The 18,477-nt window shown below is 45.6% G+C and overlaps 1 protein-coding gene across 4 annotated transcripts in view; it reads right to left on the bottom strand.

Annotated features, from left to right (window-relative positions):
- Positions 1-18,477, bottom strand: part of SPATA13 (spermatogenesis associated 13) — a 328,520-nt gene that overhangs the window by 134,242 nt on the left and 175,801 nt on the right. The window contains exon 1 of one of the 4 annotated variants that reach the window (XM_034936461.3): positions 13,475-13,801. The exons of 2 other annotated variants lie outside the window; for them this stretch is intronic. The gene's annotated coding sequence lies outside the window, so the exon portion shown is untranslated. Of the gene's footprint in view, positions 1-13,474; positions 13,802-18,477 lie in introns of those variants that run through there. One more of the 4 variants, XM_034936464.3, reaches the window with a different exon arrangement.

Genomic DNA, 18,477 nt, shown 5'->3' with positions numbered 1-18,477 from the left:
AGCAAAATAAGCCTAAAGCAAGCAGAAGAAAGAAAGAATTAAGGTAAGAGCAGATATAAAAGAAATTAAAAACAAATATCAATAGAAAAAAACAATTAAACAAAGAGCTGTTCTTTGAAAAGACTGATAATACGAGCAATTCTACACACACCAACTTGACAACTTCGACAAAATGGACCACTTTCTTTAAAAACACAAACTACCACAACTCACACAATGTGAAAAGATAACTTCAACAGCCCTTAACCATTAAGGAAAGTGAATCTGTAATTTCAAAACCCTCAAAAGAGAAATCTTTATGCCCAGGTGGTTTTGCTGGAGAATTCTACCAAATGCTTAAAAAGAATTAACACCAATTCTACACTACCTCTTCCGGGAAATGAAAGAGGAACATTTCCTGACTCATTTTATGAAGGTGATATTTCCCTGGTACCAAAACCTGATCAAAACAGTACAAAAAAAGAAAACTACAAACCAGTTTCACTCATGAATACAACACAAAAATGCTTAACAAAACAGAATTCAGCAATACATATAAAATAATTATTCACACGACCAAATGGGCTTCATTCCATTTGGGTTTATTCCAGGGATCCAAGACTGATTCAGTATTTGAAAATTAATCAGTGTAATCCAGCATATTAACAGGCTGAAGAAGAAAAACCACACAATCACATCAACTGTTACGGAAAAAGCATTTGATGAAATTCAACACCCATTCTTCACAGTTTAAAACCTTTTTAGAGAGACAGGAATAGAAGGGAACATCCTCAACTTGATAATGAACATCTATAGAAAACCCTAAAGCTAACATTATGCTTAATGGTGAAGGACAGGATGCCATAGCCAGTGCAATAAGGCCAAAAAAAAAAAAAAAAGGTTGGGGGACGGGGGGGAATAAAAGGCGTATGGATGGGAAAGAAAGAAATAAAGGCATTCCATTTGTACATGACATGACTGCCCACATAGAAAATATCAAGAAATCTACCAAACACGCACACACACACACACACACACACACACACACACACACACAACTAAGAACTAATGAGTGAGTTCCACAAGGTTGCAGGATACAAGCCAAACATTTTAAAAATCAATTGTCTATCCCGGTTAACATGGCAAAACCCCATCTCTACTAAAAATACAAAAAATTAGCCATGCCTGGTGACACATGCCTATATTCCCAGCTACTCAAGAGGCTGAGGCAGGAGAATCGCTTGAACCCAGGAGGCGGAGGGTGCAGTGAGCCAAGATTGCACCACTGCACTCCAGCCTGGATGACAGAGCAAGACTGTGTCTCAAAAAGTATATATTTACATAATACCACTTTCTAATGACTCAAAAAAAATGAACTACTTAAGTGTTAATCTAACAAAATGTGTATGAAACCTGTGTGCTGAAAGCCGTACAATGCTGATGAAACTAATCAAAAAAGATAAAATAAATGAAGAGACACACTGTGTTAACTGATTGGAAACTTAACATAGTAAAGATGTCAATTCTACCCAAAATCACCATCAGATCCCAGCAAGATTTTATGTTGATGGAGAGACGACTATTCTAACATTAATACAGAAAGGGAAGGGAGCTAGCTAAAACAATTTTAAAATCAGGTCTATCCAATTTCAAGATGTATGCAGCTGTGGTAATCAAGACTGTGATACTGGCTGAGGTACAGACATATAGATCAAAAGAACAGAGTAAATAAGCCAGAAGCAGATCCACATAAATAAAACCAACTAATTTTTGATAAAGAAGCAAAACCAATTGAATGCAAGAAGGATGTCTTTTCAACAAACAGTGCTAGAGCAATTAGACATCTACAGGCCAAAAAAAAAACACTGACCTAAATCTCATGCCTGCTACAAAAATTAACTTGAATGGATCATGGACTTAACTGTAAAATGAAAAACCACGAAAGTTTTAGAAAAAAACACAAAAGAAAACCTTCAGGATCTAGGACTACGACGGAGTTCTTAGACTTGGTACCAAAAGCATCATCCATTAAAGGAAAAACTGATAAACTGGACCTCATCAAAATGAAAAACTCTCATTCTACAAAAGACCTTGCTAAGTGGCTGAAAAGCCAAGCCACTGATTCAGAAAACATTTGCAAACCACATGTCTGAAAGAGTATTAGTATCATCGGAGAATAACACTGAGTGAAAAAAGCCAATCCCAAACATTCCGATTTCATAATATTTTTGAAAGGATAAAATTATATAGAGAATAAAGTAGTGGCTCTCAGGGAGAAAGGCAGGGGTGGGACAGAGGAAACTAGGTGTGGCTTTAGTGAGTGTGCATGGACAAGCAGGAGGGATCCTGTGGTGATGGGAAAGTTCTGCATCTTGACCATATCCACGTCAAGATCCTTAGTTCCACCATTGTAGTACAGTCTTGCAAGATGTCATCATTCGGAGAATCTGAGTAACCCCTCCGAATGATCTAAAAATGAAAAGTTAAATTTAAAACACTGATAAATAAGAATTTTGAGGTATTTGCTGATACAATTATATACTGCCTTAACTTTCAAATCCCTATGCTTTTCTTAGGCCAACCAGTTCTGCCTCTTCTGTGTCAGATGTTGATTTTCCCAACGTTCCTCCAGCTGAGGAAACTCATCTATGCACCAAAACTTTGTTATTCACATAACCAATCACCAGGTTTGGGTATGCCATTAATCTGCAAGTTCAAAATTATCTTACAGGCTTTTTCTTGAATAGCCAAACCTCACCACTGATACAAGGACAAATGCAGAAGTCTGTCTGAACATGTGGAAGTCAGCACAGCTGACCCAGTGGGGCACCAGCAAGCACACGTGGCCACCTCCTTGTTGGGCCATTTGTAATTATCAGCCCTGTATGCTGCTCCATTCACCCATCCTTGTGGCACTCCCACTGTCATCTGCAGGACACTGTAGGTGGGAGAGAAGTAGGACATGGCTACTGTCATTCAATAGGAAACCGTATGTGAGACACGTGTGATGGCATCAGCATTCCCAGCACCAGTTCTCCTCACTCCACCCTCCCCATGGAAGCAGCAGGTGTTGTCAGATCTGACCTGCATGTTCTGAGACGAGGGTCACGACTTCACCATCTTCCTTCGTCTCTTAAAAATGACAGCGCTGAACACATGAGGCAGTGATGGGCACTGCTTTCCAAGTGCCTCATGCTCAGATGGCACGACAGCCATTTCCTGGGGATCTAAAACCACCCAGCTCTAGTGAGCAGTCAGCGGCTGCTGAACGTCTCACTCGTTTGATGTTGTAGGGTCCTTCGAATGGGAAAATATATTTCCAACTAAAATTCCATGCAAATTGTCTTCCTTCTGTAAACTCGTCACTGCAGGATTCAGAAAGAAGGGGCATGGAGGAATGTGTTCCATGCTTGTTCTTTCTGAATCCCGCACTGATGAGTTTACAGAGGGAAGAGAATAACCATGCAAGTGTAACTGGCCACTGGACATTCCAGTTCTTTTAAAACAATCCCATCAAAGAACACTCTTCTGTTCCCAACAAGGAATCATATAAACCTATACTTTTCGGAGTTGCTGTTGTTTGTAAATTGTCTCTCAATGACTAAAAGGGTGCTTCCAGGTCTTTCAGTGGATCTGAAAGTACACCCAGAGAGGGTGGCTGTCCCAGTTCTGGGGAACAAGGGCCCAGGAATCCTCTTGCTAAACCAGTCTCTTTGCATAATGATCTTTTTATGCCAGACTGATTGGCACAGATACCCATTATCTTCATCTCAGGAGAAAGGTGTTCCAATTCACACAGAGTGTTCTTCAAAAGCCTCAATCTGAGGACAACAGAGATGCACTCTGCAGAGGGGATGGCACTTCCACAGGAGACTTTCCACGAAAGCCTAGAAATAGAAAGTAGCACCTCTTGCTGACGACAGACAATTCCTTCTTCATTTAGAGATTCCTCATCCCAGAATGAGAGAGAAACTGAATGAGATGAGTAGTGTCCACCCACAAAAATTTAAAAAGGCTACTAGACTCCTATGGTAGGACATTAACAAAAATGCAGTCATCCATTTGGACGATTCCAGCCCAGCAGATGGGCATGCACTGAAACTGAATAAGCCACTATGCTTTAGAATAATTGTTGTGTGGGGTTTGATTTCATTAATCACAGCAGGCTTAAAAGTAGCCCTCAGGAAGTCAATGTGATCAAGTTACTTCAGAGATGCTAGTGTGGAAATTTAAGGAACTATGCTACCAAATTGGACATACTGAGGCAGTGGCTGGAGCATGATTTGACCTATCCCCCTGCAGATATTTGAGGCCTAATGTGGTAAACTGAAGATGGGACCTTGTACTGTCAAACCATTCTCACTTCTGTGTACTGCCTAAAGCTATCTGGTTTGGAACTCTCTAGGGATGAGAACTTTGTATGAAGACGTCACATTTAAAATAAGGATGAGAAAAAGCAGGGAGAGTTCTTGCTTTCTCCTCCAAGACAATCTCCGTATCAGAAGGCAGGTGTTCATGGCACAGAAGTGCTCATGCCCTGAGTATTTTTCCTAATGCCGAGTGGAGTCTGCAGGCAGAGCAGCCAGGCAGGAGAGGAGAGTGGGGACTCACTGAGCCACCTGAAACCTCTGGAAGCAGAAGACTCTAGACTGAGAAGAAAGGTCTGCAGGAGGTTACCTTCTTCCCTCACCTCCCATTCTGCAGAGAGCTTGAGTGAGAGGAGAGAGACTAGAAGAGGAGGAAAGAATTGAGTTCCCGCTGAGAAGCGACACTGGGCACCTGTGCCAGACCCCCATCTTGATGCTGCCGGAGCCACATGACCTCGGGAAGGGAAGTTATAGGGCAGCCTGCAGGTCCCAACTCATTTCCAGGGCAGAGTCTGGAGAAGGTGTCTGCTTTCGAGCTGTTTATCTCAATGCCGGTCAGTGAGGACAGCAGTCAGAAATACAACAAATAGAACCCAGACTGATTTTGAAACCAGTCTACTCACACCTTACGACTTGTCATGAAAAAATAAAATGGTCAGAAGAAGCTGCCACTTTTCCTTACCCAGAATCCCACTGTTTAATCTACAGTGAGGCCAGGAGTCTAAGACTCAACTCAAGGGGAGCTTTCCGGGGTTAGCACCTCACTCCGCATCAGCCTGGTATAACAAGCACACCATTCGTGTTCCATCACATTCCAACCACAGGCCACAGCCAAGAGCTGGAACTCAGGCAACCACCGAGTGAAGAGCCCAAGCCTTTTCTAGGAAGGGCAGGAAACCAAAGTTCTGACAGCGTGGCCCAAGGACACGCAGAGACCCCAATGCCAGGCTAATCCTAACTTGGCAACACAAGCAGGCTCTTTAGTAAGCCAAGCCTAGCAGGCCACTCTGGGGATTTTAGATTTGTTTTAGAAAAGTAAAATGTATTGAATCTGATAGAAAATCTAAAAAAGAAGAAAAGAAAACAACAAAAAAGAAAAGTCAAAGGTAGAAAGCAGGTCTGGTAGATGGTAAAACATACCATTTAAAGAATACTGTGTGGGCTTTTTATTTTTTAGTATATTTTGAATTATTTAACTTCAAATTTTTAAAATTAAAATGGATTTTAACTTTCCTTATTTAAATATATAATACTTTTGAATATCACTGAAGTTGCAGATATTAATATATGCCCTTCCTTCTTTCTTGTTTTGAATGAGGGCTGGAGGGATGTTATTTCAGAAGCAGCCATGGAACATTTAAGCAACGGCAATTCCTTTGAAGGCCTGTATTTCTAAACCCTATTCAGTCCGTGGGTAACGCGAGTGACAATGGTAAGACCACACAATGGAGGTTGGTCTTTACCATCATACTGGGCTGCTTGTGTGCTGCGATACAAAAGTTTCCCCAGCGGTAGAGTTTTGCTTAGTGATTCAGCAGCAGAAAAAAATATAGTGAATCAATTCTTTCCATTTGCAACAAACACTGAAGTGTACTGGGGCCAATTTAACAGTAAGTGGTTACTTGGAAGCTGGCAGGGCAAAACAAAACCAAAAACATAATCTATCTTTTTCACAGAAAGAGAGCAAATCATAAACTCGAGACATGAATTCACATATTTTTCATGTATGTCATTAATTCAACCACCTTACCAGGACTGATTCTGCACTAAAAGAAATTAGAAACTGACAGAAATTAAACTGGATCCCAGGCTTCATTCCAAGGGCACCGGCTATGGGTCACTTACTCAAGTCTTACAGTCCTGGGTAAACTCAGTTTTAATAACTTGTTGGGATATTTTAGGATAATTGCTGCATGGGGTTTGATTTAATTAATCTCAGCAGGGTTCACAGAAGGCTCATGAAGTCGACATGAAAAATGTCCTTCAGATGTTGTATTATTAAAAGTTGAATAATTACGTCATAAAGAGGCAGAAATAGAGAAGGCTACCATTATAAATTAAGACCAAAAAAACCCTACTTTGTCCATGCCGACAGAGAGAGAAACATGTTTATGTCTCCACAGTAGGAAAAGGGATAAAACTGTGAGCTCAGTGTCAGGGCCGATGCAGTTGCTCAACATTTGCTGAATGAATAAAACAATGAATGAAGGAAGAATGAATATTCATGATGGGACAAGAAATACAAAAAGATTATACACTCTTTCCAATAATGTTTAGAAATACATGGTTTATAACAATGAAATTTAGACCCTAGAAGACAGATCACTTGCCACAGCAAGGCCATGTCTAGAGATGGAGTGAGTGAGTGAGTGTGTATGTGTGTAAACTGGCACTTGGTTGCAACTGATTGGTTGGAGAAGGTACAAAATCCTAGGGCACCCGATTCATATAATACTCCCATTCACACTATTCACACAGAAGTATTGGTACTTCACGATTTTAGAACCTGGCTGTTCAGAATTCAAGCTTGTACTGTTGAGAGGTGAGGAAAATGGTGCCAGGTGCTGGGGAGGCTGGCCTGTGGGCCCTGTGTTCTCTGTTGGCAGCATCATCTTCTGTATCTTTGCCTGGGATTAGTTTACAGAATTAGCTGTGCAGATCCATCACACTGGAGCTGTTTTACTTCCCAACTCTCAGATCAAAGGAGAGGACCACGACCATGTCCAAACTGGCACATGTTCAACACTGAACGAGCATTCATTACACAACAGACGTGGTGCCACCACCACCTCCTCCTATCACAGAACCATCACTGCCTCCACCACCAGAGAGACACACACACAAAGCACTTCCTGTGTGATGGCCAGGACACTCTGGCATTTTACAAGGATCAATTTATGGAATCCTCACCTATGACAGTGGTTCCCAAACTTGACTACGCTTGGGAAGCTTTCAAAAATTTCAACACATAGGTCATACCCCAAACCAATCATAACATTTGAAGGTAGGAGTAGGCACCAATGTATTTAAAGGCACCCTGGTAATTCAAACATGCAGCAAAGGTTTTGAAACCCTGAGAGATGGGAACTGCTACGGTCTGAATGTATGTGTCCCTCCAAAATTTTGATGTTGAAATTTAAACCCCAAGGTGATGATGTGAAGAAGTGGGTCCTTTTGGAACTGATTAAATCATGGGGGCTCCCCTCTCGTGAAGGAGATTAATGCCCTCATAAAAGAGGATTACCATTCTCTGCAAATACTATGAGGCAGTCATGGAGAGTAGCTGTTCAGAGCCTCCAGGAAGCATATGCTCTAAAACAGCGGCTTTCAAATATTTCTGTGGTTGAAAAACATGTAGAAGGCATGATAAAAAACAGATTGCTGGGCCCCACTCACAGAACTAATTTATAGGTCTGGTGGGAGCCCTAGAATTTACTTTCCTAACAAACCCCCAAGTGTTGCTGATGCTAGAACCATGCCCTAGGCACACAGACTCAGTCATGACTGATGCACTTGGGGCTATAGTGATACAGATGTTCAAGCGTCCCTCAAGTCACCAAGCTGGAGCCCATCTCCTCACCTCTGTTTACGCTGCCCCCCAGGGCTAGAAGGTTTTCCTTTGTCAGCTCCTTCCCTAATTGCTCACTCCTCTGTTAGGATTCAGCCCACACTGGACTCAGCTCCTCCTCCAGGAAGCCTTCCTGGATCTTTGAACTCTCATCTTCTCCCCTAACTGACTGCCACACTCACTACTTTTCACTGCTTTGCTTTTACATATGGGCCTCTCCCTCTAGACAAGAATATGAGTCTCTTCATGAAAATGGGACTGTCTCTGATCAATCTCTCCATCTTCAGCATCTAGTACACAAAAGATAAACACAGTAAGTATTACATATACATTTATGCTTAAAACCAGCATGAAGTATCATCGGTATTACACTTGTGATAGCAGAATCTGCAAATCCACATAAATCCCTAAATAGGCCATTCCTGATGAATGAGAAAGACTTTTATATGTTACAGAAGAGCACTCCACCCCCCAGGAAGGGTGGAAGTGGAGCACATTTCTGAACCAGAGGCTATTTTTCTTTTAGCTATAGAGTCACAATACACAACCCGGATGTGTTTAAAAGTACATGTGCAAGTTGTTTAGGACTCAGGGCACATTTACCTATCTCTACATCACTCATGGTGACTAAGAGCTAGGGCCTGAGCTCAGAATCCTGTGTAATGAGACTGAATTGTCGCATTAACACTCAAGTACAATGGACTGTTCCTATCATACAGAGCAACATTTTCTGCAAAAGATGTGATCAACGTTCTGATCAGCAATACCACAAACACATCTCATTGCCAGCCTCCTGCCCCCATTGGAATAAGACAATAAAAGCCTGCCCTCCCAGTGCATCTGTCCCAGACAGTGGGTAAAGATGTCCCCTTTCCTGCTGCTAAAGTTGGAGTTGGGGTGGGTGGGGGGTGTAACCGGGAAGGGCTGAGAGAGGAGAAGAGGGCAGGAGACTGGGTGGCCCAGGAACCCAGGAAGGCAGCTCGCCTCCCTCCACTGAAACTCTCTAGTCTGGCCATTTCGGACCTGTGCTCTACTTCTCTCTAAGGAGAGCCTGCCAGTGTTAAGAAACAAAGCCTGCTCTGGTATGAATGGGGGTGGAGGGGAAAGGCTGGCCCTTCTCCTCTCCTGGATTGGAAAGGTAGAGTCCTCTTGGAGGGTGCAGATGGATGCTGGTGGGTCTTCAGGGCAGACCTGGCATGCTGGAGCGGAAGACACTCTGAGGCAGGCACAGAATCCCTCAAGTGACAATGTCTGCGCTCTCATGATTCCACAAAGACTAGGGCAGTCCTGCTTCAGGGAAATGGGTGGAAGTGATTGCTCACCAAGAAGTCAGGTCCTTTAAGGTCCTGGTTCACTGAAGCAACAGCCCCATTTCTGAGATGGTGGAACATGATGACCACAGGACGGCCATTACCTGTGTCCACCAAAGCTGACATCCTGACCACAGCACATGGCCACAACCACATACATATACAGGAAACACAGACGCCATTCTCCTTGCATTCTGCGGTGTTGCCACAGCTCCCCAGGGTTCTTCCAGGCACAGAGGGCATTGTCCACAACCCCGAAGTGAGCACGAGGGCTGGACTGGGAACTCCTCTGAGCCCTCAGGCTCGTGTCCCCTGGTCCCCTGGTCCCCTGGTCTCTCCTCTCCAGCTTCACCTTCAGCTCAGCACGCAGGAGCTATCGATGTTGTGAAAGGTTCTGCGGTGCCGTTTCTGCCTCAGGGAGTTACAGGTTAGAGGCAAGACAGACACACCGAGGGATGCAGGTGGATCTCCTAAGCCAGGTAGCCCGGGGTCCAGTCTGTCTTGCCACTTACTATGGGGCTCTGGCCACGACAGCTTCTCTGAACCTCCATCTCATTTAGGGAGCACTGAAACTTAACTCGCTCCTCAGTTATAACCATCCTCACCTAAACCACAGAACACAGAGGATACCTCACGCAAATGCTTCCTCCCTTCTCCCCAGGATGGTACCTGATCACCCATCTCATCCTAGGAGGGAGGGGTGAAGCCATCACATAGGATGCCTGCCTCAGGGCATCAGGGTTTCATTCTGTCAAGACAGGCTGATATGGAGGAGGTGAGCATCACAATTCAACAATACACTGCAGGTTCCCTGGGGAGCCAAAAGAGGCATTAAACAGGGAGGGAGCAGAGGCAGGAGCAAGGGGGCTCAGTGGGAGTCCAGAGAAGGATGTGGGTACAGCAGAGGCCAACAGAAAAACAGCAACCTACTCTATGCTCCCCCTTTACTGCTCTTTTATTTGTGATGCAAAGATGAAGAAAATCAGGTAAGCACTTTGCACCAACGCATTTCTCTCCACAAATGTAAAATACAATTAAACATTCCAGGTACTGATTTTCAAATTGCCATGTATTATATGGTTTCCCTCAAGAAAACCATGTACCTTTGGTGTTCCTTCCTGGTGTTTTAGAAATAACAATGATAGTTCTTTCTAAAACATTTGAATTTATATCACTGTGATGTTATGATCCCATTTATGCTATTACATGTCTCATAGGCAAACATTTCTTAAATGTTTAGTTTTCAGACAAAAAAGAAAGGAAAGCACTGATGAGTTCCCCTTCTAAGTGAAACCTTCCAATGCCTCTTAGCTCAAGGGAAAGGAAGGGGAAAGAAACTTTGTTGCTTTCAGCAGCAAACAGAGAGGTCAACCTACCAAGCTATAGGGCCAGGCATTGAGCCCTGAACCAGAGAAGCCTTAGAGCCAACTTTGTCCTGCTGCTTTCCCTTGAATATGCCATTTTATTTCCCTGGACCACAGTTTCCTCATCTGTAGAATATAAAGTCCCTTTCAGCTATCAAGGTGCATGCTCTGCTTCAGTATCTGTAAAGTAGAAATACTACTTGCCTCCAACTCTTAGGAAGATAAAGACTAAAAAAGAAATGTTTGGACAAGGCTTTAAGATTACATAACGACATGGATATAAATAAGACTCATACAGTCACACAGCTAACAGAGACCATAAAGATCTGTCCAGCTAAAGTGAAACGGAACTCTCAATGCACGGGAGGAGACAGCTGGCAGTAGTCTTCTTTTTTAATTTAACTTAATTTTTTTAGAGACAGAGTCTCTCGTTCTGTCACCCAGGCTGGAGTGTAGTGGCAAAATCATAGCTCACTGCAGTCTCAACCTCCCAGGCTCAAGAGATCCTCTCACCTCAGCCTCCTGAGTACCTGGGACTACAGGTGAGTGCGCCATCACAACCAGCTGATTTCTTATTTTTATTTTTTAGAGATGGGGTCTTGCTATGCTGCCTAAGCTGGTCTTGAACTCCTGGGCTCAAGCAATCCTCCTACCTCGGCCTCCCAAAGTGCTGGGATTACAGGCATGAGCCACTGTGCCCAGCCAGGTCATTTTTATGCCACTTTCTTCAGGGCTTCCTGTGGCTAAGAGGGAAAGTAGACTGATAGCATGGATGAGGTGACAGCCCAGGCACTGGCCCCAGGCTTTCTGAGGGACAGCCGGCATTAGGTTTTTCTCCATGCACTGTCCTACAGGTATAGAATTCGTGTCCTCCACTGGTGTACATTGCAGACTAAATAAAACATGTCAAATAACAACCTCCTTTCCAAAGCTAAACTCCAGGCATGCCTGAGTTCAAGAGGTCACCCAGCAGGGAAGCTCCACTGTCTGGTGAGAAGAGGGCCTCCACTGCTAGGCAGTGGCAAGAAGCCATGCCGGTTATCTCCTCTGAGCCTTCCTTTTCTCATCTGTCAAATGGGGACAGTAGTAGATCCTACATTATAGGGATGTGTGGAGGATTTTAAATGAGTACTGATGCACGTTAAGCCCTCAGAACAGTGCTTGGCACACACCCAGAGTTTGGTAAATGCTACCTAACATCAATATTGACATTAATTCTAGAACTATGTAGAGGATACGACTTCAATAAGAAAACAATCAGTCAGAAGCAGTGGCAGAAGGGAGGGTCCTGAAATCCAGAGTCCTCCTGCAGAGATGCAGCTGCCACTCCTCGCCTCTGACACTTGCAGACATTCGGAGAGAAAGCCGTCTGCAAGGTGACAGAGGGCGGACTGGAAGAACACAAGGAACCCAGGGATGCTGATAGAGCATGGAAAACCGCAGCAGAAGGCACTGAGGCAAGGTGTGCCCTGCAGGCGGGGCAGGCTGTGGCTGGGCAGAGCGCCTGCCAGGGAGAAGTAGGGCAAAGGGAAGAAAGCACCTGTGGGAGAAACATGGGGAAACAAGGAAGAAACCTGCATATGCACGGGAGCACAAATAAGGAAGGAGATGGGAGAACTGGGTGGAGGCAGATGGCAAACGTGGGGGCCAAGGGAGGTAGATGAGAATTAGGATATGGGATAATAAGACAAAGCCACATGAAACTCTAAAGGGCGGGAGGAGGGCAGAGAACAGGGAGGGTGCATCACAGGCACCCCGAGAATAATGCAGTGAGGAAGTTTGCAAGACGGGGGAGGCGGACATTAGGAAAAAAGGAGAATTTGTTGGGAAAGGTGGAAAAAGAAAAGGAGTGAGATTTCTCCGCCTGTTAGCAAGGGGAATAAAGGAGAGCAAATCGCTGGGAGACCAGGAAAGGTTCACAGAGAAGAAAACACGAGGCAGCAAAAACCGAAGGTGGGGACAGAGAAAATCCTGGCAGGGGGAGGTGCATAATATAAGGCTATGGGAAGCCATGGGAACAAGAGCTGAATAAATTCACAGTATTATTCTATTTATCCACATCCCTATGCAATGCTGGGAAGCAAATGACCCACAGGGTTTTGTTTGCTTGCTTTGGTTTGGTTTTCCTGCACTTGGAGGGAGGGGAAATTTGCTCAAGCTCTGTAACCTTGCAGTCAGATGGGTGGCCCAGCCCAAGTCACCCGAGCTCCCCCTGACGCTGGCAGCAGCGCGGGCTTCTACCTGCCTGGGGCTGGAGTACCAATTCCCCCACCTCCTGCACAGAATGGGACCAAACCAACTCCGCCAGTGCATTCCCTGCAGTCCACAGACGATGGGCACCGGGTCCCAAAATCTTTCCCCTGGAACGAGACTCCGCTGGTACCAAGAGAAACTTGCTTTCTAAACTAAGCTCTCCAACCGCACCGCTCCGGGTCCCCGGAGGCACCAGCCACGCCACCCGATGGAGCAGAGCATTACAGGGTGCCGCCGCGCCAGGCTCCCCAGACTCTGCCGCCCCCACGGCCGCCCCTGTAGGCCAGGCCCCGCGAGCTGGGAGCGCGGGTGAAGTTACAAGGCGACCTCCCTGCAGGCGTCCGGCTGGAAACGGCCTTTTGCGAGAACACCACGTGCACGTCCTCCCAAAAGCGATGGTGCCGGGTGGCCCAGAGGGCGCAGAGCCACCGCCGGGCAGGGAGCGGGCGCACGGACCTAACAAGTGAGCACCCGGTAGCCTCTACCGGCGGGGGAAGCAGAGGCGAAGCAGCTGGGAGCTGGACATCCCGAAGCCCCGAGGCAGTCCACTGGGACTCAAATCCTCCCGGTATTCTACCTAACAGCCCGTGCCCGCGCCCGCCCGGCAGAGCCGCGCGCCCGAAGCCGTCTTACCTCCTGCGGCGCCTCTTGGCGGAGCCTACAAAGTCAGCGTGTCCAACACGTCCCTGCCCTCAGAGCCACCTCCGGTGCCGGCGGAGCCCCGAGGTCGCCGCACTCTCGGAGGAGCCTGGGATCCAGTGCGCGCCCTCGGAGACAGCGACCGGCAGGGCGACCGCGGGAGAAAGCGCAACGCACACTCTCCTCCCGCGCCGCGGCAGCACTCAGCCAAGCCACGCCCCAGCCCCGCTCCCCACCAGGCCACGCCCCCAGCCCAGCTCCCATAAAGTCACGCCCCAGGCGGGCTCCCTCCCCCAGGCCACGCCCCCAGCCCGGCTCTTCCCCCCGCCCCATATCAGGCCACGCCCCCGGTCAGCTCACTCCCTCAGGCCACACCCTCGGCCACGCCCCCACACTACCAACCACCGCCGGGGCCCCCCTCCCATCAAAAACAGTTCCCCGGCCAGGCGCAGTGGCTCATGCCTGTAATCCTAGCACTTTTGGAGGCCGAGGTGGGCGGACCACCTGAGGTCAGGAATTTGAGACCAGCTTGGCCAACATGGTGAAACCCCGTCTCTAATAAAAATAAAAATTAACCGGGCGTGGTGACAGGCGCCTGTGATCCCAGCTACTCAGGAGGCTAAGGCAGGAGAATCACTTGAACCCGAGAGGCGGAGGTTGCAGTGTGCCGAGATCGCGCCACTGCACTCCAACCTGGAGGACACAGCCAGACTCCGTTTTTTAAAAAAAGAAACAAACAAAAACAGTTCCCTCAGCCACCAGCCAGCCCCCACCGCCCAGGGCGGGAAGAGGAGTCTCATCTCCGGGGCAACCGTGCCCCACTGCCCACTGCCTCACCTCTGCCTGGGCCAGAAGTTCACTCCCTGTGAAAGGAAAACGCAGGGTAGGGATTTTTAAACCTACATGTTTCCCAGGGCCTGGGGCAAGTCTTGAGTAGACTGTTGCCGTAAACCGACTCAAAGGCCTATCACCTTTCTTGTGAGGCTCAAGGTCTAATCATTAATTGACATGAAAACCACAGAAGAGAAGCAAACCCTTCTGTGCTGGGATCTGTGCCCCAGTGCTCCATGTTCCCTGATAGGCAGCTAATGGAATTCATAAAATAAATGCATGCTTTCTACAAGTGTAGTTTTTTAGATGATTCATTTAGTGGCCAGCACTATTATTTATAAATGTCTATTGTCTTTTATAATCAAAGAACAATACCCACAATCTGTAAAATAAAAAACAAAAATTATATTACCCAATGAAAAGTGAAAATTAATTTTATGTATGCTTTTTAAAATATTGAAAAAACTCTGTATGACATTATAATGGTGGCTTCATGTCATTATGCATTTCTCAAAACTCACAGAATGTACAGCATGCGGCATGAGCCTCCTGTAAGCCATGGACTTAGTTCATCTTAATGTAACAACATGGGCCCATCAATCATAACACATGTGCCACTCGAATGTAAGATGTCAGTACAAGCAGCTGTGCGTGGAGGGAGGGGCGTGAGGGAGTACATCAGAACTCCGTGTACTTTCCATTCCTGTTTTCTAAACCTAAAACTGCTCTAAAAATAGTCTATTAATTAAAGCACACTCCAAGATTAATGATAATTATCTGTGGGTGGTGGAAATATGGGCAAATTTTATTTAATTCTTTGAATTGTTATTGAAATTATCCCAAGTTTTAACAATGACCATGTATTTTTAAAGCTGAAAAAATATAAAAACCAAACCTTGGAAAATTTTAGAAACATAGTATGTGAGGCTAATATCATTGACTATTCCATTTTATTTCTACTCTATAAAAAATCTGCACGAAGCACTCACAAATGCTAAAATGAAATCTATGTTAGTATTATTTAAAAAGACTATCACGGTCTAAATTGAGGGGTTTTTTATTATCTCTTTAGAATTAGCACAAATCTGAGGAGCAGATTTTGATTTTTCTTTTAAAAAAATTGTGTTTCAAAAGGTTATTTCTGCCTACTTGGAAACCACTATTAACATTTACATGCAATACTTTTTATAGTGAAGAAAACACTATATTTCAAACTATGTCCTTGGGAAACAGGCCTGGCCCTCAGATGAATGGATTTCTGTGGAGTGATACCAACTAGACCTGAAGACCCCCGCATCCTTGAGGCCCTGTACAAGCCCTGGGCGAGTGCTGGACCTTGCTGAATCTCAGCTTCCTCGTCAGTGAGCCGGTGACAGTGGGACCTCACTCTGCATTGGGTGGAGAATTAAAACTTTAGCCCATGTAAGGCTCTTAGTAGCAACTTAGCACATACAGGTGCTTGCTGATTGTTAGTTCGTGTCTTTTAAAAAATATTTTTTTCAGGGTTTCAGTGAAAACCTTTTGAGCACCTGGGATAAAAGATATGTCTGGGTTCAGATTATAAATCTGTTAGAGGAAGGCAGGATGGCTCAAGAGAAAATTCACTGATCTGACATGAAGAGGCAGCGCAGTCCAACCTGGCTCTAACCCGCTGTGTTCATCACGGGAGTACATCACCAACCGACGCTTATTCTTGCTTTTCCATTCTGTTAAGTCAGAGATTAGGACGAGCAATAGCTAAATTTCCTTCCATTTCTACCATTCCTGCGGGAATCACAATGTGGCCTCTGTGTAAAAGCCTAGGTCTCCCGCAGTGGCTTTCTGTCAACATGGCTCTCTATCCACATGGCCGCCATCACTCACAGCCTCGCAGACAAGGCCGGCATCTGCATTCTGTTGTTTCCTGCAAGTGGGAACCTCCAAATGTCGGTGACCTCTTTTCTTGTCTGCTGATCTTTTGGTACTCAAGACTCTAACTGGAGCCTGAATATTCAAAACTTTGACCCAAGTTCGTCCTAACAACACTGATGCTTTCTGCAGGAGAATGTCTAGGGATACAAACTACCACCTCTCACTAAGTCTAATGCGCTTTTTTGTGTTGTTCCACACAACATCTCCAAAACTAGAATGTGTCTTTCCCTTAATATTTGTTGAACACTTATGCCATGTTGTTTACATTCATCATTTTCTTAAATCCTCAAGACAATCCTTGAGGTACAGTTATCCTTCTCATTTTATATATGGGGCAAATGAAATTAGAAGGGTTGAACGAATCATCTGAGGTCACACAGCTGGTGAGCAGTGGAGCCAGGATTTGATCTCATGCTCCTGTTTGAAAATGCTCTGAACAAAGCAGTGCTGTGAGTTCCCCCAGGGTTGGGGAGAAGCAATGCTGTATTCCATCTGCTGAAAGTTCCATTCAGCAGGGGTTTCTCAAGAGGTACAGGGCAGAAAGGAAACTCCTTTCTCCTCATTTCAGTTTTTTTTCTTTGAGGAGCTCCTATAAGGTAACCCGTATGGCTTCCGCCCCACCCTCTACTGCAGAAAAAGGAGTTACCAGCCGGGCACGTGGCTCACGCCTGTAATCCCAGCACTTTGGGAGGCCATGACGGGCAGATCACGAGGTCAGGAGATCAAGACCATCCTGGCTAACACGGTGAAACCCCGTCTCTACTAAAAATACAAAAAAAATTAGCCGGGCGTGGTGGCGGGCGCCTGTAGTCCCAGCTACAGGGGAGGGTGAGGCAGGAGAATGGCGTGAACCCGGGAGGCGGAGCTTGCAGTGAGCCGCGATCGCGCCACTGCACTCCAGCCTGGGTGACAGAGCGAGACTCCATCTCAAAAAAATATATTAAAAAGAAAAAAAAGAAAAAGGAGTTACCTGACTGGTTGGAGAAATCCATTGGTAGACTCCCTTGATAGAATAACCTGATTTATTAATTTATTAACAGCACAGAGTATTCACTCTTTTTTAACCTTTCCACCCAGACTATGGCTGGGAGAAATCTGGGGTCAGTGTCTGGATGCCACAGACCAGACTTTCACCTGGAGGGAGTAACTTAAGGTCTAGACCTGGTTGGGGAAGCGGAGGCAAAGGAGCTGGGAGGTCACTCAGAGATCATTAGCAACAATTGTGCACTCATTCTCCAGGTGATTTTGTCAGTAATATCACTGACATTTTTATCTTCATCTAGCAGCCTCCAGCATCTTGTTGGTTGTGAAGGTGGCAGGGGACAAAAGGGGGTTGGTTGAACCACAGATGCCTCTGGCACATAAGGCAAGACCCAAGAGAGCAGGAGAGAACCTGAGCCTCTTCTGCTCTCTGTCCATGTGGGTTCTAGGAAAACTTCATAACCTCACTTTGACCGGCACCTTATCTGTGATATCTTATGGTGAAAATTAAGTGTAATAATGTATGTAAAGTCCCAGCTCACTGCCTGGCCTGTGGTCAAATGCTCAATAACTGGTGGCTATCATTATTGATTAGAATGGATAAGGTGCGTTTGCTATATTTTATTCTACAGTTTACTAGAGCAGATCTCTCTCTAATTTGAAGCTTCCTAGGATGACAGAATAATGTTTGGCATTTATCACATTATCTTAGCACATAAGTATCTATTTGGCTGTTGGGGTGGTGGGAAACCCAATTAATTGAGGCACAGAGAGGAAAGCATTTTGCCTACAGGAATAGGTCATCAAGGCCAAAGGACTAGAGTACAGATGGGATGGGTCAGGAGCCAGATCCAGTGTGCCATCTACGGTGCCTCCCTGTCTGCTCGGAGACAGGGCCCCCATCACACCTGGGTTTGGAGGGGGGAATACGAATGGGCAGAGCAGCTACAGGCAAAAGAGGAGAATGAGCGGTCTCACGCTGTCCTCACAGTTGCTGTGGACAACAGGTATGGCAATTCCTCAAAAATCAAAAAACTAGAATTACCGTATCATCCAGCAATCCCTCTTCTGGGATATACCCAAAAGAACTGAAAGCAGGGACTCAAACAGATATTTGTACACCCACTTTCATAGCAGCAGTATTCACACAGCCACAAGGTGACAGCAACCCAAGTATTCATCAATGGATGGATGAATAAACAAGATGTAGTAAATACATACAATGGAATATCACGCAGCCTTAAAGAGGAACAAAATTCCGACACACGCTGCAA

This window comes from Pan paniscus, chromosome 14, assembly GCF_029289425.2.
Source record: "Pan paniscus chromosome 14, NHGRI_mPanPan1-v2.0_pri, whole genome shotgun sequence".
In the NCBI taxonomy this organism is placed as follows: domain Eukaryota; kingdom Metazoa; phylum Chordata; class Mammalia; order Primates; family Hominidae; genus Pan; species Pan paniscus.
The sequence above is the reverse complement of the archived record's forward strand: the minus strand, read 5'-3'. Positions and strand labels throughout refer to the sequence as shown.